Source organism: Dromiciops gliroides, chromosome 2, assembly GCF_019393635.1.
Source record: "Dromiciops gliroides isolate mDroGli1 chromosome 2, mDroGli1.pri, whole genome shotgun sequence".
Taxonomy (NCBI): domain Eukaryota; kingdom Metazoa; phylum Chordata; class Mammalia; order Microbiotheria; family Microbiotheriidae; genus Dromiciops; species Dromiciops gliroides.
The window spans coordinates 136,333,865-136,356,739 of record NC_057862.1 but is presented as its reverse complement, the minus strand read 5'-3'; the positions used below and the strand labels follow the sequence as shown (position 1 = coordinate 136,356,739).

Here is a 22,875-nt window from a genome sequence, read left to right as displayed (position 1 = left end):
TTGATCTTCATAACCACCTTGGAAGGTAAGTGCTATTATTGTCCAAAGTTTATAGATGGGGAAACAGAGGTCAATGACTTGCCCAAGATCACAGAGCTAATAATTTTCTAAATTATTTGAACTCAGGTCTTTCTCATTCCATGACCAGGGATCTTTCCACTACACCATCTAGCACTATGTACAAAGCACTAAGGATACAGACAAAAGCATGGTAGAACCTCCTCTCAAAGAGTTCATACTCTAATGGGGGAGATAACAAACATAGGTTTCAGGTTCAAGTCAAATCCAAAGGTCATGGTCCTTAGGGTGCATCAGTGAAATAGATGATATGCTTCTTCTTTAGTGTCATTTCCACTGGTAAAGCCACATCTGTTTCTGATGATCAGTCATCTGACAGTACCAAAGATTTGTGTCAATAATGTTCTTTTCTAGCTTTTCAGTAGCTATCTATGGCTTCTGAGGAGGCAGGGGCTTCAGCACTGGATTGGGCAGCTGACAAGTCACATCTCCAGAAGTGTTGTTATTTCCCTCAATGCTGGCAGTCAGGGCTCTCCAAAGGCAATATCCAAGTGGTCTGAAGGGACGTTAAAATTCACTCCTACCACTCTCAGACACATGGTCCTGGGATGCCTCCACCAAGAGATGAGAAGTGCTAACTGAAGTGGGGTGGGGGGGGGGGTCCACTTACATATAAGCAGCTTACCTGCTTATATTCATAGCATACAAGGCAAAATTTAGTGGTTGGTTTTTTTCTCTTCCTATCCTTCCCCTCCTCCCTGCCCCTCACCAAGGGATACTCACTATATATCTATGTGTCATTTCTCCTCCCACTACATCCATGATGCAAAGATGAAGTTTCCTTAAACAGATAGAATCTGCTACTACATTCAATACTCTCAAGGTCCTAATCCTTGTTGGTGAATATTCCTAATAACATTGTAGCTCTTGATATGTATTTCTTATTCACAAATCAGCCTCTAATACTCAATTAAACAATTATTAAATAAAACGTATTGAAAATGCAAAACAAACATAATATTTAAAAACATTTCATACATTCTCATGGTACACACTTTAAGTCCTAGGGTAATAAGGTCTGTATGTAGGAAATACATGTGGCCAAAACAACTTACAACTCTAAAACCTGGCATGATCTTTCTTTATCAGGAGCTGTCCATAAAAGTTCTTGTAACTATTATGTGAATAATGTTTCCACTGCTAAACTTATCCTTGCTTACAATTCACCAGGCATGACATTTCAGGTGCACAAATCAATTGACTGGTCTGCCTCTTTGATGCTCCAACTCTATGCTGTTCCACTATTCAGCTGGGCTTGCTCCTCGACAGCAACTGTATCCATCACTTCCTACTTCAGGCTTAGATGATGCAGTGTTATAATCTAGTCCCTCTTTTAGGAAATGGCAATAGCCTATCCTAAATTGGGCAAAAGCCTATCCTAATTCTTCTTCTCCCACCTCTCAGTAACAGGTAGTAATACTCACAAGTATCTTCATCTTCTCTCATCACTTCATATGTAAATGAGTAATTGCATTGTCATATCACAAGTCAAAAAACAGTCATATCAGAACACTGATGCAGACTTATGCTCCAAAGAAGTGAACTAACAAGGGTAACTCCCCTGAAATATATATTCTCATGGTGCCTTCCATTATTCCTCCCTATGATCTCTTAACCACTTCAGATTCAACCCTTAGAAAACAGCTAAAGCAAAAGACTGAAATAAAGCTAAGATGATTAAAATATCAAAGGTAAAATAAATTTTAAGTCAAATTATTTTCTCTGTCCAAAAGGTTTGATTTAGTTTAATATTATCTGGGGTTGTTACCCAGAAACATTTCACTAATGTTAATGAAGATATACACAATATTGATATTTGGGTGACAAATCACACTTGTAATGAAAAAGTCCATTTAGGCACTTAGCAAATGCAAAAACTGGTATCCTTTGATACTGTAAATGAACAGAGCTAGAAAAACAACACCACTACCACACAGCTGGTTGGCTTCCCCACATTCTCCATACCACCTAGCTGACTCTCCATCTACTTTTGGAAAGCTCCAAATAGTTAGAAAGGTTTTTCTTGCTGAAAGTCTAAATATGCTTCTTCTACCCAATTACTCTTGATTCTAACTTCTGGAAATATAAATAAGTCTAATTCCTCTTCCATATGACAGCATTTCAAATACTTGAAGACAGTTATTGTGCCCCGTTCTACCCCATATATCTCCCATTCCCCTCCCCCTAGGTTTCCTAGTCTTCAAGCTTAATATTTCCAATTCCTTTAACTGATCTCATGATATGATCCCAAGACCCTTCACCATGCTGGTTGCACCCTCCCCACCCCTTGAAGAGCTCTCCAGTATCCTGCAATTTCCTCCCCAAAATATGAAGCCCCCAAATGAACACAATATCCTAGGCATGATCTCACCAGGAAAAAATACAATGGAACTGTCACCTCATCACCTCTCAGGCAATGAATGAATTCTGAGTTGGCAGTCTACTAAATTCCCCAGATCTTCAGATTCAGCTGCCTAGACACACCTCCCCCATCTTTTACTTGCAAAGTTGATTTGTTCAACTCCAATGTAAGATTTTACAGTTTTCCTTAGCAAATTTTATTTCATTAAACTCAGCCCAACACTCTAGCACCCTGTTGAATTTTGGATCCTGACTCTAATCATCCAATATGCTACCTCTTGATCTCAGCATTTCGTCATCTGCAACTTTGTTAAGTATACAATCTATGCCTCATATCCAAATGATTATTAATAAACATGTTAAAGAGCAAACTGCAAAGAATAGATTCCTGGGACACTTCACTAGAGACCCCTCCAAGTTAATAGTAATCTATTAATGACTAATTTGAGTCCCCCCCCTCAATTGAATCAATACCCAAATCCACCTTATGTGGCTCATCTCTCTCCATTTTGTCCACAAGGATGAGACAGTGTGGCAAATGCTTTCCTCAACTCCAGGTAAACTACATCTCCAGCATTCCCTATAATCTATAGCCCAGTAACCCTGTCAAAAAAGACAAAGTTGGTTTTTCATGATTGTTTATAATGAATCTATGCTAATTCTATGTGTTCACTGCCTTCTTTTCTAGATGTTCAATCTAACCACCTCTTTAATGATATATTCCATAGGAGGCAGAATCAAGATGGTAGAGTAGCATGAAATGCAGCCTTGCTCCTTCCCACAAAACTCCAGACCTAGAAAATCCATTAGATTGAATCCTGATAGGGAAATCTATAATAAATCACGAGTCCTTTAGGAAGACTGAGGAGAGGTCTCCTCACACTGAGGAGGGGGTCAGGCACAAGGTGCAATCCAACACCTAGGGAGAGGCTGTACAGCAGGGCAAGAGGTCCCAGACCCATCCTGGGACACTGCAATAGGGACAAGTGTCAACTGGCAGCTTTGCTACCCTCTACCCAGCTGTGGGTCACAGAACCAGATCAGGATGAAAAAAGGAACTGACACAAGGGTTCCTGTTGCTAGCATTCCTGTATAAGGAATATTGGGGGGGGGGGTGAAATGAGCAAGTTCAGAGGCAAGGAGTAGTATGACTCGGACCCTATGAGCAGAGCAGGATTTCAGTTCCAGCATCTAGCCCAGCCTGTAGAGAAATAACCAGGGCAGTGATATCAGGAATAATTATGTCTACTACATAAGTAAACCTCTATACAAACAAAAAAAGGGTGGGAGGAGCAGCTGACATTTCAATCTCACTCTTATCTGAACTTGTTAAAGAATACATACATGTAGGCATACACACACAGAGCTGAGTGCAGAAATACATTTCGTTCAACAGAGAAGTAGGAGGGAAAAGGAATAAAGGGAAATTAGAAGGAGGGTAGGTCAAGGAAAGGATTAGTTCTAAGCAAAAACAAGCCTTAAAGATATACAAAAAATATTGATAACTCTTTTGAAGTGGCAAAGAAAGGGAATCTGACAGAGTACCCCTAAGGTGGGGAATGAATAAAAGTTATAAACATGTGAACATATGTATGTAATTGAATACTATTGTGTCTTAAGAAATTTTGAAGGGGGTGGGTTCAGAGAATCCTGGGAAAGCTTGTGTGATCTGATGCTAAGTAAAGTGAACAAAACCAAGAGCACAATTTATGCAAGGAAATATGGTAAAGGAAAACAACTTTGAAAGAATTAGGAATTCAACAGCATACTGAGCAACCACAATTTCAAAGAACTAATAATGAAACATGATTAAAAGGGTTTGTTTTGTCTTTAGTTCTAAAGTTGGGGGGGGGGAGGCAATGGAAAGGGTAAAATATTTTTACTATTTAAAAAATTTTTTAATTCTGTAATTTTGCCAGGAATCAAACAACAAGTATTTATTGAACTACAGTATATACATGCCAATATAATGAAATATTTAAATTAAATTGTAATTAATATTACTATGTGCTGGGGATACAAGTATAAAGAATGAAACAATCCCTAGTCTAAATGTGTTTACATCCTAATGGCAGAAATAAGTACACATAAAAATATATACAGCACAAATATATGGTCAATAAATAGAAAGAGAAAACAAATAGATGAATATAGGTAGTATGGGAGGAAGGAAACAGTTGTAGAGATCAGGGAAAGCTGAAGACAGAAGATAGTATCTGAGCTGCATTTTTAAAGAAGAGAGGGATTCTAAGAGGTGGATGTAAGAAGGAAGGGCAAGACATGGAAACAGGAGATGGGGCATCGTGTGAGGAATAAAGAAAACGCCAATTTGGCTGGATCACAGAGTGCAAGAAGGGGAGCAATGTCCAATGAGGCTATAAAGATAAGTTGGGAACAGGTTGTATATGGCTTTAAATACTAAATTGAATTTGTATTCTACCTAAAGGCAATGGGAAACTCCCTGGTGTTGATAAAATCACATGGTCAGATTTTTCATTTAAGGAAAATTACTTTAGCTCTGAATTAGTCCAATAATTCTGGGAAAACAATTTGGAACTATACCTAAAGGGCTATAAAAGTGTGCATACCCTTTGACCCAGCAATACCACTAGGTTTGTATTCCAAAGAGATCAAAGGAGAAAGGACTCCTATGTACAAAAATATTTATACTAGCATTTTTCTGTAGTGGCAAAGAATTGGAAACTGAAGGGATACCCATAAATTAGGAATAGCTGAACAAGTTATGGTAAAGGAATGTGACAGTATACAATCATACCGTAACAAATGATGAAGGGCATGGTTCAGAAAAAATATGGAAGACTTAGATAAATTGATGATACAAAATGAAGTTAAGAACCACAACAAACTACACATTAATAGCAATACTGTAAAGACAGTCAACTGTAAAAGACTTAATAGCTCTGATCAATAAACCACCACAACTTCAAAGGACTCATGATATAAAATTATATCCACCTCCAGATAGAGAACTGATGGATGCAAGAGTGCAGACTGAAGCATATTTTTTCCCTTTCCTATTTTTCTTACTTTGGTTGGGGGAGGGGGGGAGGGTATGGCTAATGTGGAAATGTTTTGCATGAATTCATATGTATAATGGGCACCATACTTTTTGTGTACTCAATGAGTAGGAGAGAACTACTGGGAGGGAGAGAATTTCCAACTGAAAAATAAAAATTTAATTTAAAAATTACTTCGGCAGCAGTGCATTGCAATAATCTAGGCAAGAGGTGATAAGGGTCTGAACTAAGTAAGGTATGTGAGTGAAGAAATGGGATAAGATCTCTTTCAGATGTTGTGGAGGTAGAAATGTCAACCGATAGGATAGCTGCCCTCTGATTGAAGGGTTGAGTTCTGAACTTCAAAACCTCCATTTAAGGATATGGCTCAGTACAAAACATCTCATTTCCTACCTGACTGAACGACTTTGGAACTTTTCTGACTTTTCCAACATGTCCCAATATCAGGTACCTTCCCTCCACTTTCAGCTTCCTTCTGTGTACTGTCTTTCCCCAAGAGATAAGTAAGGGACTGTTTTGGGGGTGAGAGTGGGGGAAAATTTTCAGGGCTTACCACAGTGCCTAACTCTTGGTACTTTACTGACTATTGATGGATACGGATGCTCATTAAATGTCATATTTCTTTCTAAATGATGAATTACTGAGATAGATAGATAGAGATACAGATAAATACAGATATACACACATACATATTCACTCTGAAAATGTTACGTTATAACATGGTACAAACTAGGTTAAAATTGGAACTTAATACCTATAACACCAGTAAAATACAACATGTTCCACAAATCTATCTCACCCATGACTCCAAGGCCTGTCCTGTCTGCCTATACCATTACTCACAAAAAGGACCAAGTAAGAAAATAAAAGTGAATCTATCCACATAAACCTATCAACACTACAGGGAAAAGCAACTCTAAGCTCATTCTGTAATTACAATGGATCAGCAAAATTATGCTTTTGTGTCAGCAGTATATCTTCTTAAAAATCTGATGTATGACATGCTTAGTTACCCTGAAAAAAAAAGTTGATAAAACCTAAGATATCAGGAAAGTGAGCAAAGATGTTTTACTAAATTCATTAAAACATTATAGAATACAAAAATCAAATTTAACTGGGAAGCATAGCTTCTTCACTTCTAACTGAAAGGCATACCTAGTGATTGCTTTGGAAAAAAATTAACATAAGTTTTAAACTAGTTGATGTTTAAAGAATTTAACAGATTCTGTTACTATATTTTGTTCACTCTTTAGGTAACAGAACTATTAAAAATAAATTATCTAGTATATAGTTAATAGAACTATTTCTAGCTGTTGGATTGTTCTCATTCCTTTTAACATATTAACAAAGCTTCAAGATTAATTTTTTTTACCTGTATGAAACAGCTTAATTTCTCTTCCAACTCCCTCCCTAACTTGGGAAATGTATTTTTCAAATTAAGCCAATAGTCTTCCTGTCTTGTTTGAAATTTTTCATTTATATTCTACAGTATTTAGAATAACAAAACCTCATCATCTAACTCACTGTCATCTAATCTAACTCAATGCCTATGGAAGGTTATCTCCATTCTACAAAAGAAACTAAGGTCCAAGGAAGTTAAAGAAATTGTCCAATGTTACCCGGTGGTTAGGACATGATCTCAAGATCTCATCTCCCTAACAGTGTTTTTTCTGCCATACTTTATGGTTTTTTCCTCAAATTTTTAAAAATCATAGGTAAAAATCATTGAATCATAGACTTAGAAATGTTTTACAAGGTCACCTTCTTTAACATCCTAATCATAAAAGAAGAGGACAAAGGCCCAGAGAGGTCAGAATCAACATACCTGAAGTCAAAGATTAACATTAGGGAAATGTCAGGACTTGAACATTTTGATGCATTTTAATTAAACAGTTAAATGTTATATAAAGCTTTCATTTTTAAAGTAGCTTTTTTTCCAATATTGCTTTTTATAGAGGTTTTAAATCACATAAAAGCATCAGATCCTATATGTAAGAAAACAAAAGACTAAAAACATAACTTGGACCCTTTTCCATAAGTACATATTGCAAAAATTTATTGCACATCTACTATATTCAAAGCACCATGCTCAATACCTAAGAAGCATGAGTCTTTACCTTCAAGGATTTAAATAATTTAGCTAGGAGGACAAAGCAAATGTATGAATTAGAAGAAAGGACTAGAAGTCAGGAAGACCTAAATTCCACCTCACTTAGCTGTCCGACCTTGGGTATGTTTAACCTCTCATATTAAATTGCCTCATCTCTAAAATGGGATTAATGGTAACATCTACTTAATAAGACTGTCTGACTGAAATACAAATATATGTAAGCAGTTCTACAAACCTTAAAGCACTATGCAAATCTAAGCTATTATCAATGCAGCCAATACTGTGTCCTGCATGAATTTGAATGTGACATCTTATTGGTAGAATTTCCCCCTACCAATTAATATTTTAATTGTTCTGTGACTCCAAGTCTTAGACTTGCCTGAGGTCTGAAAAGTTAAATGTTTTTGCAAGGTTCACAGTCAGCATATATTAGAACCTGAACTCAGGTCTTCAGTATCCTTATCTAGCCCTGCACATTTCCTCTCAAATGTAAAAATTTAATAAATGGTTGTTGAAATTAACACAGGATTCAAGTAGAAGAGACAGAATTGTTTGTATTTCTAAAAGAAAAAAAATTCCTTTTCCTAAGCAATTTTATGTAAAAGTGATATCTCCTTACAAGAAATCAAAAACCTTCAGCTAATAGTAAACTTCACATTTTAGGAAATTAAAGAAACAAAATTTACACAAAAACCTTACTTCTAACATTATCCTCTCTCCTCCAGCCACAACAGCATAAAGTTGTTTTTGCATAATGGATTATTGTGGGAAAGGATGCTCAGTTTCAACTTCTTCATAATCCTACAGATTTATGCCTGGGACCTTAAGAGTTCTTTTACTTCAACCCTCTATTTACAGATAGAAAAACTGACACTCAAAGAAGTGACTATCCCAAGTCAACAGCAGTATAAGGGGCAAAGCCAGAATTTGAACCCATGTCAGCTGACTCCAAATCTATCCCTTCTTTTCATTGCATTATAATATACCCAATTATTAGGCCAAACGTCCCATTCATGTTTCATACGAATAATAAATGATAAATGTCACCTAAATGCCAACAGCCACCAATTTACAAACAGGTTGGGTTCTAAAGGTTCATTTTAAGTGAGGTGTGTGTTTGTTTTTTTAATCTTAGAATTCATTTTCCTATAAAAAACAATGGTACCATAATGGTTAAGTTTCCAGGCTAATTCACAAGTCTATGGTCACCTTGCTCCATCAGTGCTGTACTTCATACTGAACTCTGAGTTAAACACACCTTTGTAGCCTTGCCTAGGAACCTAATAATAAGATCTAACACCTATAAAGAAAATGCATTTCAACTGAAGTTTAGGAAATTTACCTACTCCCAACTGGCTATTTGGGGGGAAAATGGAAACCAATCTCCCAAATTCCATAGCTATTTGCCAGACAGGAAGAAGAACTGAGTTCAGGAAATGTTTCCTATTCTCCAGGACTCAGGGGATTCTTTCCCCGTCCCCACCCCACCCCCCACCCCTGAGAATGGCACTGATTAAAGGACTTCTAAACCCATATTATTTCACAGATTTACATAAGCAGAAAGGACCTTAAGACATAATGAAGCCCAACACTACTCATTTTACAGATAAGGAAATTCAGGCCCTAAGAAGTTAAGTAACTGTCAATTACTAAGATCAACAAATATGTCTTTTATCTCTCAAAAGAATAATTTTCTTTGGTTCTACTGTAATGTCAAAATAATAGTTTTATTCCAACCAGAAATGAAATGGTCACAATTATACAACCACCTATCACATATTTTCTCACTAATTTTAATCTATGATTAAAACACTGATAAGAATTTTCTTCACAACCATGATTCAGATTGCATCACAACTATAAAATCTAGTTAAATAACCAAAAGAAATCAGTTTGTAAGAAGTATATTGATCATATGTGTCAACAAATACTACACACAATACTAAGGTGTCTCTCTCAACCTTTATAATTGTTATCTGAAACGCAAGACTGGTTTGAGGCTGTTGAACTAAAAATCATTCCATTTCATACCTGAAGTAAAATGAAAATTAAAAAGCATAAACTAATAACTTCAGAAAACATTTTAAAATTCCATTTATTCCTAGTAGGTAAACAGTTTCAGGATTCCAAATACCACCTTAAATACCACACATTGGCTACAACTTCCATAATTACTCTTTTATAAAAGAAATATTTTACTCAAAACTAGTAAAAATGCTTTCATTTAAGAATTATTTTCTAGATCAATAATAGTTTTTGTTGTTTTTTAATGTAAATAGTCTTTAACAGTCAAAAACTGTTTTAAAAATAATTAAACATCTCATATACAATGTGACAATGAATTTAGTACTACAGAACATTTTCTCAACCATCACTAACTTCAAGATCCTGTATGGATACTCAAACTTAAGAATTTTTTTTGCTTTTTTTACATAATTATTCATTTTAACAACCTAGATCATCACTTTAAGAATTATAGCTATCAACTTTTTTTAACCTTTACTGCATGGTTTATGAGTTAGCATGAAAAAAGACAAAAGAGGTATATAACATGGGTTGAAATAAAATGAAATTATTCACAGCACAACTGAAAATGGCTGAATTTTCCCTATTTTTTTTTTACTGTTTCAGTGAAGTCTAGAGGTGTTTGGGGAGGAATCAAAGAGGAGAGTGGGAAGTAAAAGTGGGAGGTGGAGGGGGTCTTTATATGAACTTAGAGCTTGAAGCGGTTTCAGAAATAGAATTTAGACTGGAAAGGATAGTGGGAGTTGGAAAGATCTCAGTTCAAATCTCACTTCAGACATTTACTATCTATATGAACTTAAGCCTGTCACTTCACTTCTCTGTGCCTCAGTTTCCTCATCTGTACAATGAAGAGGGTTGAATTCAATGGTCTCAAGTCATTTCCAGTTCCAACACTATGATTCTATTACCTCGGTAATCTAATAATCCATGAGTTCTTAAATATTTTTGTGCAGACTGCCTTTGGTAGTCTGGTGAAAACTATGGACCTCTTCTCAGAAGAATGTTATTTCAATTGCATAAATCAAATATCTAGACTAAAAGAAGCAATTCATATACCTCTCACAACTTTAGGAAAGAGATGTATTCTTAACCAAACAAGAGATGGAGATTATTACAAAAGATGAAATAGACAACTTGATTACATGAAATTGATAAGCTGCTGCACAGATAAAACTGATACCTAGAATAAAAAGGGAAACGGTGAAATTTTTTAAAAACTTTGTATAAAATTTCTCTTATGAGATTTTGGTATCCAAGATATATGAATGATTAACAGGAAAAAAGATACACACACATATTAAATACCCAAAGCCATTTCCAAAAAGTGGCAAAAGGATATGAACAAAGGTCTTAAAAGAATTGCAAATAATTGACAACCACATGAAAGCCTACAACAAATCACTAATGATAAGAAAAACGAAAATCAAAACTCTGAGGTTTCACCTCAAACAATGCAAATTGGCAAAGATGGTAAAAGATATCAACAGTCTCTGTAGAAGGGGTTGTAGGAAGATAGACTTGCTGATACATTATTGGTGGGGCTATAAATCAGTATAACCATTTTAGAGAACAATTTGGAAAGATGCAAAAAAAGTGACTAAAATGTAGATACACTTTGACCCAGAGATTCTATTGCTTGCCTAATTCCCCATATGATGATTTACATATGACGAAAGCCCTCATATACATCAAAATATATATAGCAGCATTTTTTGTGACAGCAAAAAACTGGAAACATTTTTGCTCATAGACTGGAGAATGGCTAAACAAACTGTGGGGCATGAATTCATTGGAACATTACTGTGATGTAAGAAATGATTAAAGTTATGAATACAGAAAAGCATGGAAAGATCTACATGAACTGATCAAGAGTGAAGTAAACAGAGCCAAGAAAACATTATATACAACAACTACAATGTAAAGGGAAAGAACAATCACACTTATATACATACACACAAATGATATGTGAATGTTGCAAAATTATAGAGAAATTAAGCATGACTTAAAAGAAAAGATATGAGCAAACACTCCCAAACCACTCCTTTGCAAAGGTGAGAGGGCCACAAGTGTCACACATTGCACATATTCTCAGACTTTTTCAATGTATTTCTAAATTATGCTGATTTTTTCCCTCTTTTTCTTTCTTTCTTTTTGTCTTTAAAAAATACTATTTGTGGGAGCAGCTAGGTGGCACAGTGGATAAAGCACCAGCCCTGGATTCTGGAGGACCTGAGTTCAAATCAGACACTTGACACTTACTAGCTATGTGACCTTGGGCAAGTCACTTACCCCTCATTACTCCCCCTCCTAAACACACATGCACACACACAATTACTATTTGTATTGGAAATCAAAGGAATGTCTATCAATTGGGGAATGGCTAAACAAACTGTGGTATATGATGGTGATGGAATATTATTGTGCTATAAGAAATGACAAGCAGAATGATTTCAGAAAGGCCTGGAAAGACTTATATGAACTGATATATAGTGAAATGAGCAGAACAAAGAGAATGTTGTACACAGAGACAGCAATATTGTTTGATGAAGAACTATGAATGACAACTATTCTCAATGATACAATGATCCAAGACAATCCCAAAGGACTAATGATGAAGCATACTATCCACCTCCAGAGAAAGAACTGATATTGATTGAACACAGAGTAAAGTATGCTTCTTTCATTTTTTTCTTTTATTCAAGTTTTCTTGTACAAAATGACTAACATGGTAATGTTTTACATAATCATACATGCATAACCCCTCACATGTACAGGTAGGGAAGGGGTGATAAAATTTGGAACTCAAAACTATAAATAAAAATGTTTATTATTTTTTAAAATTTAGTAATAGAAATACTATTTGTTATATGGGGTGGTTCTCTGGGAGGAGGAAAAAAGGGATACTGGGGTAAACTACAGTGATGTAAAAAACAAAAGATTAATTAAAAACTTTTACTTTTAAAAAGGCAGTTGGAGATATGAGACTGGAGACAAGTTAGGGCTGGTCAAATAAATCTGAGAGACATCTACATAGAGATGATCACTGAAATCAGGGGAGCTGATGGGATCACCAAGTAAAATAGTATAGAGGAAGAACTACACTCGAGAGAGAGGCCTGTGTCACACCCATGGTTAGTGACTGAAAAGATCAAGAGCCAGCAAAAAAAAAACTGAACAAAGTTAAAAGGGGGACTAGGAAAGAACAGTGTCACTAAAATCTAAAGAAATCATGACAACCTATAGTAGTCATGGAGAAAAGGTTGATTGACAATGTCAAAGGTTGCAGAGAGGTCAAGAAGGATAAGCATTGAGAAAAGGCCACTAAGAGATCATTAGCACTTTAGGTTGAAAGCCAAATTGCAAAGACTTAAGAAGAGTGTGAGAAGAAAGGAAGTGAAGGCACCTATTATAGATTCCCTTCTCAAAGAGGACAGCCACAAAAGAGAAAAAAGATGAGGGCTACTAGTCAGCAGGGATGGATCAAATGAGAGCTTTTTGAGAATGGGGAGATATAAGCATGTTTATTGGCAGTAGAGAAGCAGCCAGTAGACAGGGAGAATTGAGGAATAGTAGGGATGAGAGAGGAGGTAGTCAGCTAAAGAAGACAAGTGGAATAGGAATGAGGAAAGGCTTAATATAGGAGGGAGTACTTGAATTTGCACACTGGAGGAAACCTAGGATTCTAAAAAGTGAAGGTGAACAACACAGCTAGCATAAGTGAAGAGACTGGAGGGAAAAAACTTTGTCAAGTATCTCTGAAAATGGTCTGATAGTTGATATTTTGAGAAGTAACACAAAAGTAATAATAGCTAACATATAGCATTTTAAGATTTGCAAAGTGCTTTCATATATAGTTCACATTCATTGTCTTATTTGAGTGTTACAACTACTCTGTGAACTAGATACTATTATGTCATTTTATAGATAATTAAACTGAGGCACAGAGAAGTTAGGTGACTTACCAAGGTCACATAGGTTGTAAGTATCTGAGACAGGATTCAGATTCAGGCTTTCCTGAAACCATGCATTGTAGCCACTGTACCACACAAAGACTTCAAGACTAAAAGACACAGTGGAAAAGATACGGACAGTTCTCAAAAAGAGAATTACAAACTATCAACCACTATATTAAAAACCAACTCATATTTCAGTGAAAAACTGAGGTCATTGAAAGAGGCCTTTAGAATTCACTCTATTCTTCATCGTACCAAAATGTCCACATCCCCTCCATCCTCAAAAAACACTTGCTAGCATTCCATCTCTCTTTTCTCCCTTCTGTGGCTAACTTCTTGAGAAGGGAATGTACATTCAGTGCTTCTGCTTCCTTTTAAGTTTGGTTTCCAACCTCATCATTACCTGCTCTCTCCAAAGTTACTAATGATCCCTTAATTACCAAATCTAATGACCTTTTCTCAAACCTCATCCTTCTTGACCTTTCTGCAGCCTTTAACACTGTTGATCACCCTTTTCTCCTTGATCCTCTTTTTTTCTCCAGGTTTTCATAACACCACTTTTCCCTGGTTCTCCTACCTGTCTGACCATTCTTCAGTTTCCTTTGCTGGTTCTTAATTCAAGTCATACCCCTTTAACCACAGGTGCCTCAATGTTCTTGTCCTGGACTCTAGTCTCTTCTTCTATTCTATTTTATTTGGTGATATCATCAGCTCCCAGAGAGTCAATTATCACCTCTATACTAATGATTCTCAAATCTACTCTTCAACCATTCTGCTGATCTCTAGTCTCACAAATAGGGATATCTCCAACTGGATGTCTCACAAAAACTGTAAACTCAATACGTCCAAAATTTAAAACATTATCTCCTCAAAAATAAAAAAATCCTCACCCCTTCCAAACTTCCCCATTACGATCAAAGGCACCACCATCCTCTCAGTACCCAGTTTCACAATCTAGGTAATATCCTCAACTCTTCATTCTCATACCCCCATGACCAATCTGTTGCCAAGGTCTTCATAAAATCTGTCCCCTTCCTACTTTTCCAATCTTCATATACACTATTCCCCCTCCGTGTACTATGAGATCCTGTTTTTATGTTGTTTATGCATAGTTGTTTACAGGTTGTCTCCTGCAACAGATAGTGAGCTCTTTGTATACCCAGGCCCTTAGTGCAGTGCTTGGCACATAGTAAGTGCTTAATAAAAGCTAGGTGACTGACACTGACTCACTAATAATGAGAAATGAAAATCAAATCACTATAAAGTTTCACCTCACACCTAACAAACTGGAAAAGATGGGAATACTTAATTGTAGTGGGACTGTAGAAATATGAACTTAGTAATACACTGTTGGTGGAGCTGTGAATTTGTTCAACCATTCCTGAAAAGATTTATAAGTATGCTTTATAAACGTCATTAAAATGTTCTTAACCTTTGACATGCAGATCCCATTACTAGGCATATAGCTCAAAAAAAGAAATTATTTTTAATATTATCTCACATTTATGACATTTTTTTGTAGCAGCAAATAACTAAACAAAACACGGACACATCAATTGCGGACCGGTTAAACAAAACTGTGGTATAAGAACATAACAGAATACTACTCCAGTTTAAGAAATAATGAATATATATATATATATATATATATATATATATATATACATATACATATACATGTGTATATATATATATGTGCATATATATATATATATGGAGAGAGAGAAGTATAGGAATACTTATGTGGACTGATGAAGAGTGAAGTAAGCAGAACCAGGAAAACAATACATACAATCTAAAAAGAAAAAAAAACAACAGAACAATTAAAAGTGAATGCTGTAAAATTACATTGACCACACTTGGTCCCAAATTAGAGATAGATGAGAAGGGACTCTCCTCTACTTTTTTTTTAACAGAAAGGTGACTAATAAAGAGTGTGGAACACTGGATATGATGGCAATGATTGGTTGATTGTTGATTAGTTTTGCTCAACTAGTTTTCTCCTTTTTTACTCTTGTTATAAGGGATGGCTCTCTAGGGAGGGATGAGAGATATATTGGAAAGTATAAGTAATATATAAAAAGATATCAATAAAAACTTCTTTTAATAAATAAAAGGCAAAAGTGAACAGGGAGTGCATTCCAGGGATGAGGAACAGCCTGTACAAATGCAAAGAGACAGGTGGTAAAATGTCCCATGTGAGAGCAGTTTGGAACTATGCCCAAAGGGCTATAAAACTGTGCGCACCCTTTGATCCAGCAATACCACTGCTAGGTCTATATCCCAAAGATGTTTAAAAAAGAGAGGGGGAAGTACCTATTTGTACAAACATATTTATAGGAGCTCTTTTTTGTGGTGGTGAAAAACTGGAAATCAAAGGAATGCCCATCAACTGGAGAACTAAACTAGCTATGGTATATAATTATAATGGAATTTTATTGAGCTATAAGAAATGACAAGCAGGATGATTTCAGAAAAACGTGGACTTACATGAACTGATGTTGAGTGAATAGAACCAAGAGAACATCATACATAGTAATAGCAATACTGTTCAATGAAGAACTGTGAATGTTCTAGCTATTCTTGGCAATACAATATCCAAAACCATCCCAAAGGACTAATGATAAAGCATACTATCCACCTCCAGAGTATAAACTGATATTGTTTGAATACAGACTGAAGCAAACTATTTTCCATTTTCTTTCTTTTATTCAAATCTTCTCATACAAAATTACTAATATGGAAATGTTTTACATAATTGCATATATATAACCTATATCTGATAGCTTACCATCTCAAGTAGTGGGGAGGGAAGGAAGATATCGAATATGGGACTCAAAATTTTTTTTAAAAAACATTAAAAATTGTTTTAACATGTACTTGGAGGAAAAAATAAATTATATATATTTCTTAAAACATCCTGTGTGAGGAACAGCAAAAAGGCCAATTTGGCTGGACCATAGAGGCCATGGAGGAAACTAATGTATAACAAGCCTAGAAAGCTAATTTGTAATCAGGGTCTCAAGAACTTTAAATGCAACAGGCAGCCACTGGGGATCACTAAGAAGAGGACACTTAAACTTGAACTATACAAATATAATTTGGCAGATATGCAGAGAGGATAGGTTGAAGCAGGGAACCAATTGGAAAGTTACTGATAAGGCAGAACTGAATTTGAGTGGAAGCCATGTAAATGGAAAGAAGTGAAAAGATGCAAAAAATATAAAAGTAGAATTGACAAGATTTGGAAACTGGCTATTCCAGCTGAGGAAAGAGTGAAGTCTCAAGGATCATTCATAGCCTATAAACAAAGGTAACTGCAAGGATAATAGAAAAAGAGAATTATGGAAGAGTGTGCATGGGGAAAAATATAGTGTTATGTTTTAGATATGTTAAGTTTGATGTGCCTATAGGATAACCAATCTGAAATGTCCCATAGGTATTTGGTGATGTAAAACTGGAACTCAAGAAAAAAAGCTAAGGCCTGGCACAGATATAATAATTGAGCATAGGGAAGCTGATGAGGGCACCAAAAAAGAGAGTATAGAGGAAAAGAGCTCAGATAGGGCACCACAATTATGGAGCAGGAATGAATGATCCAGGGAAGGACACTGTGAATGAATAGTCCATATTAAGCACCTATGATGTACTAGTATGGTGCTAGGTAAAGGGAGAATCAAAATAGGGCAGTGTCATAAAAACACAAAGAGAAGGTATCCTGGAAGAAAGAGTGGTCAATCAGGCCAAATGTTGGCAATTAAGAGATCACTGGTAACTTTGGAGACAATAGTTTCAGCTGAATGATGAGATCAGAAACCAGATTCCAAGGTGTTGAGAAGTGAGAAGAAAGGAATTAGAGGCAACAAGTGTAGATTTTTTTTTCCAGTTTAGCTGTGAAAAGGAGAGATATAAAATGACAGTTTTACTTAATGATAGAGTCATCAAAGTTTTGTGGTGGTGTGTGTTAGTGTGTGTGTTTATGGATGGGGAAAGACTAAGGCATATGTATAGGAAGCAGGAACAGGCAGGAGGTAAGAAGATATTGAAGATGAAAGAGAAAAAGAATGATCCATAAAGAAATCTACTATAAGAAATAGTAGAAGATAGCATCAAGAACACAAGTAAAAAGGTATCCTTCATAAGTAGAAGGTCACTTCTTCAAAGACTACAGCAAAAGAATCGAGAGAATGAAGAATGTGGTTTTGGAGGGTTTTGAATTGTAGAAAAACAGAAGAGGGAAGCTCACTGCCAAAGACCCCTATTTTCTCAATAAAATATGAAGTGAGGTTCTCAAGGGATGGGAGATTTGAGGAGAGAAGTTTCAGAAAAGATGATTTGGAGAACAGGATAAAAAAAATCCATTAGAAAATACTAAAAGGATTGCTTTGTTATAATGAGGGCCCAGCTGACATTAGATATTGTCAATATGTAGTAGAATTGGCACTACTGGGGGACTTCCTCCAGCACCATAAAGGAGTATATAAAAAGGAGAGGAAGTAAATGGTGGAAGTAATGAGATTTAGCAAGGAATAGGACATTGGGGAACAAAGAATTCAAGAGCTGAGGACAATGAAATGTTCACAGATAAGCATAGTGTCTACATACTAGATAACTATATTGTCTATAAGACAAGGGAGAAAAATTATAAGCCAAATTAGGGGTGAAAGTCCAGTTAAGTACTGAAGAGTAGAGGGACTGGAGATTACTGTGAGGATGATGAATATGTTTAGCCATAGTGAGGCATAGGGGAAAAAATGATTCCACCCATACAGGAATGTAAAGTTGGACAGAGGAATTTAAAAATTCTTGATTATAGTAAGTAGAACACTTTTGAACGAGTATCAAAAGTTTGAAGGCACATCCCCATGTGTCCGTAGAAAAATAAAGAAATGTTATGGTATTGGAGAAACTGAAGAACTGGAAGGCTATCATGTTGGAGGAAATATCAACATTTGTTGAATGACTATGGCAATTATCCATTCCCACAGTTTGAAATAGAAATAAAATTTCTTCTAAATTTATTTATCCAGTCCTACATTTCCAAATGCCTGATGAATATCCCTATTTGGATTTTCAATAAACACCTCAAAATCAACATATTCAAAAAAGTTCCAGCCTTTCCTCTTTCTTTCCATTTCCTTTTCAGTTAGTGATCTCTCCATTCTCCAAGCCTCCACTCATCTTTGACTCTAACTTCTCCATCATCACCATTCCAAATATCCAGTGACTTATAAAATCCAGTCAATGATACCTCCACAATCCCATTCAAATGTTTCCTCTTTACTCACATGGCCACCAACCTAATTCAAACCCTCTATGCAATATCATCCTGTTTTCTTTACCTCCAATCTCACCAGCACACCAGTTCATCTTTCACAAATCTGTCAAAATCATCTTCATAATGCATAAATCCAACCACATTATTCTCAAACTCAAAAAGATTTGGTGGTTTCCCAATTCCTATAAGATAAAAGGCAAATTCCTTTAGCCTGGTATTTGAAGCCTGAAAAATCTTCAATCTATCTTTACAGCTTTACTTCACACAATTCCTTTTCATACCAACTACATTCCAACTCTACTACAAATTTTTTTCTTATCTTTCCTTGCCATCTCTCTACCCCCATGTACTCTCAAACTAGAATGCCTTAACTCCACACAATACTAATGACAACTCATTTATATGGTGCTTTGAGGTTTTTACATCTACATTTATTGAATTCCTTTCTTAATGGTACTGGTTTCGGTATTACCTTCTCCTTGGAATGATTCTTCTCTCCCACAATTGAAATTTTAAATTTAAATTTTCCTCCTTAAATTTTTTATATTTTTGTCTAAAACTCATCTACCTATATCACATTATACTCTGTATCATATATATGTGTTTTTGATTCTGCCCTATTAAACTATAGGCTGCTCAAGGGTGACTGTTATTTTTATATCTTTGAAGCTATATCATCTATGATAGTTTCAGCACCAAGCACCAAGCATAGTACCTTACTCATACATATTTAATAGATGCTCATTATAGCGTATTATATAGCAATACATTTTAGCCTTCAGTGTAGTAGTTCAATATCTTATGCAAAAAAAAAATGGGAAAAAAGAAAGAAAAAAATTCAAACACTAAAAAGCACTTGAACTTCCCTTAAATATGACTTCCTACACCTTGACCTCCACCAATATAAATAAATTAGTTTACAAAACCTCTATGGGTTCATAAGACAATTATAATGTAGATGCAACCCATACTAGTGTTCTCAGCATGGTGTTGTTCAAATTACATCCTCTAAGCCCTGTGGCACTATTTTTCAGCTTCATAATTTAATTTTATGAAATACATACTAGGAGGGGATTTAAACTTTCAGTATTATTAATAAAGTTCTAACAGTTAAAATTAGATATAATATGAAAGTAAAGAAAAGAAGAAATATTTTGAAATGTTCTTTTATCATAATTTTTACCCAAAAATGAGTGACTGCAAAAAAATTAATTTAATTTAATTAAAATTCCTAAAGCACAAGTAACTTGTAGAAAGCATCAAGTTAACCTGAAGTTTAAGTAAACTGATATATTCTTAAATCATTAGTTTACTGCAATGAAGGTATTCTAATCATTATCACAACCATTTGTGAAAGTACTCATTTTACCATTTCCAGTGAAAAATACAATGTTTAAGTTAATTATGAGTACAGTAATATATAAACCAATTCTAATCTTAGAACTATGATGCTATGAACATGTATTCCATTTGTCACAATGTTGAAAGCAATACTGTCACCTCTAGAAAGAGTAAAGATAGCTGTCTCTTAAAATATGGTATTCTCATAGCTATTTTAACCGTGCATATCCTCAATTAAATTCTGATTAAGATAAATGGCATTTTGTATGTCTTCAAAAAATGTTGTTACTTCTTCCTATAAATTGTTCATGTACCTGTCATGATGAACACAGGTTTTAAAACTGATGATCCTAAGTACTTAAGATGACAAAACATCGGTGTTGGATTCTTAAGGAGAAAATATCTTTATGCAAGGTAAAAGTACAGTCAGAAAACTTTCCAGCTAAACAGTAATAAATTATACAATAACAATCTTCAATCACTGATATAAATCTAAATGTTTTATACAGATCTTTACACAGAAAATGGGAAAAATAATATATAAAAGCAGGTCCTTTTTCTAACTTATCTCTAATTCTTATTTCGTACTATTATGTCATTTCCTTATCCTAAAATAAAGATAAATGCCTAGAACTTTTTGGAAGCATAACAGCCACTACTGTACAATAGAAAACTCAATTTAAACCTCTGGACTTTTCACTTCAACAACAATCTCTCAATTTGTCACTACTAGCTTAATTTTGAAAAAGCTAACCGTCTTAATTGCAACAGCAATTGCAACCCCACTAAACGTGGTGGACATCTAGTCCTATATTTTAAAAGCTTCTATAATCCATAATATATCCATAGGACTGAGATTTACTGAACCATAAAGAGTAGAGAAAGGAGCCTACCTGCAAGCATATTCCTTCATTACTAAACTCTCAGTACTGCTTCACATTAGCAGGTGTCTCCCACTACATTTCTCCTCTTTCCCTCCCCCCACCCATTCCCAAACATTTATTTATACCTTACATTTATTGACTGCTTACTGCCACAGGGCATTTTAAAGATTCTTTGCAATATCTCACTGTTAACATGTTGTCCTATTCTACCTCCCTTCCCCACAAATACACAAGAACTTCCTAAAGCAAAAAGTAACATGACTAGCCCATAAATTTAAATCAGCCTTTTTCACAAAGTAAGCAAACCTTAGGAGATCCAATATAAAGAACCAATTAAGAGAAACATTTTCAACCAACTACAGGTCAACAAATCCAAAGCGCTCCCTAACCACAGTGATAGGGTCAGATGTAGCAGGAACTTCCAGTGGCCCAATTAAGACAATGCCATCCTCTAATAGCCTCAGGCATCCCCAGTCTCAGAGAATTTCGCTAAGCCCAAAAGCTCCCTTAACTTTGAAAAAACAGGACTGACACTCCACAGCCTCCCAACAATCCCCCGCCCAAAAAATGGGGTTTGGGGGGAAGGGGGCACAGATACGATGAGTTCATCAGAAATTTTTCATGATTCTTTTCAATAGCATGCCCAAAAGTGACTGTCCCTGTATTTCAGAGATTCCGGCCCCCCATTTACAAACCCCCTAACTTAATCTTCAAATAAGAACCCTCTAAAGCGCGCGCGCGCGCGCGCGCACACACACACACACACACACACACACACACACACACACTCACAGAACCTACACCTCTTACTAATAGTGCATCCAGGCTCACGCTTCTCCAAGCCTCCCAGCACCTTGACACCACTCATCTCCCACCCCACCTCCAGAGGGTACCTCCTCCTTCCCGACGACCCTCACCTCCGAGACAGTGAACCTCGGCGCCCTTCCTCATCCCTCCTAACACCTCCCTACCAACCTCCGATCCCACAGAGATCTCATTAGCGTGACCCCGCAGCCAACCGACCCCCCTCCCACCCGGTCAATGCCACATCAGTCCAGTGTATGCCCAGCAATCTCAAATGCACTCCCTCCAGCCCCCACAGCCCACAGCCCCCGAATACGCTTCATCACACGGCCCGCCACCCCCCGACCCCAATATACCCACACCCAGCCTCCTACCCGGGCCACTTCACGGAAACGGAGACGCCGACCCCTAACCCCTTCCACTCCGTTACCCAGGTCTGGATACGAGCCAGGTCAGAACTCACCGTATCCCCCCGCGGGGCTAGCTTGCACACATACACACTCACACACACACACACTCACACACTCACACACACATACACAGCACTGCCCGAAGCCTCCTCCTCCTTCAGCCTGGGACTCACTGGGACATCAGCGGATGAATCCCAACACGGAGGCTATTTTTAGGAAACAGGGCCCCAGCCAAACCGGAACTTCTTCCATTCGCCGCGCGCGTGCGCCGTGAGAGTTTCTACCTCAAGTGTCCCTACGCCTTTTTCCTCCCTTATTCCTTCCCTCTCGCCCCGCAGTGGATAAGCCTCATTTCGTGGCTCTCTCCCCCTTGCGTTCGAACCTAGAGGGGCCGGTGGTGAAGAAGGTGACAATGAAGTTAGAGGGCTAGTCAGTGCGTTTAGACTCAAGGGATATCCCACTGGGACGTGAGGCACGGACTATATTTTTCCGGGTGGGTGAGGGACGGATCACCCAGCACAGGAAGGAGATGACGGCGGTTTGGCGCCGGGGGATGGTCTGGAGCTTGGCTTTCATCTGAAGGACGGTGTTCC

General features: G+C 36.6%; 1 protein-coding gene across 1 annotated transcript in view; it reads right to left on the bottom strand.

The window, feature by feature from the left end:
- The window catches only part of MEF2A (myocyte enhancer factor 2A), a 224,415-nt gene extending 201,924 nt beyond the window's left edge, over positions 1-22,491 (bottom strand). The window contains 1 exon segment of the mRNA XM_043982784.1: positions 22,336-22,491. The gene's annotated coding sequence lies outside the window, so the exon portion shown is untranslated.
- Between the last annotated feature and the right edge of the window lie 384 nt (positions 22,492-22,875).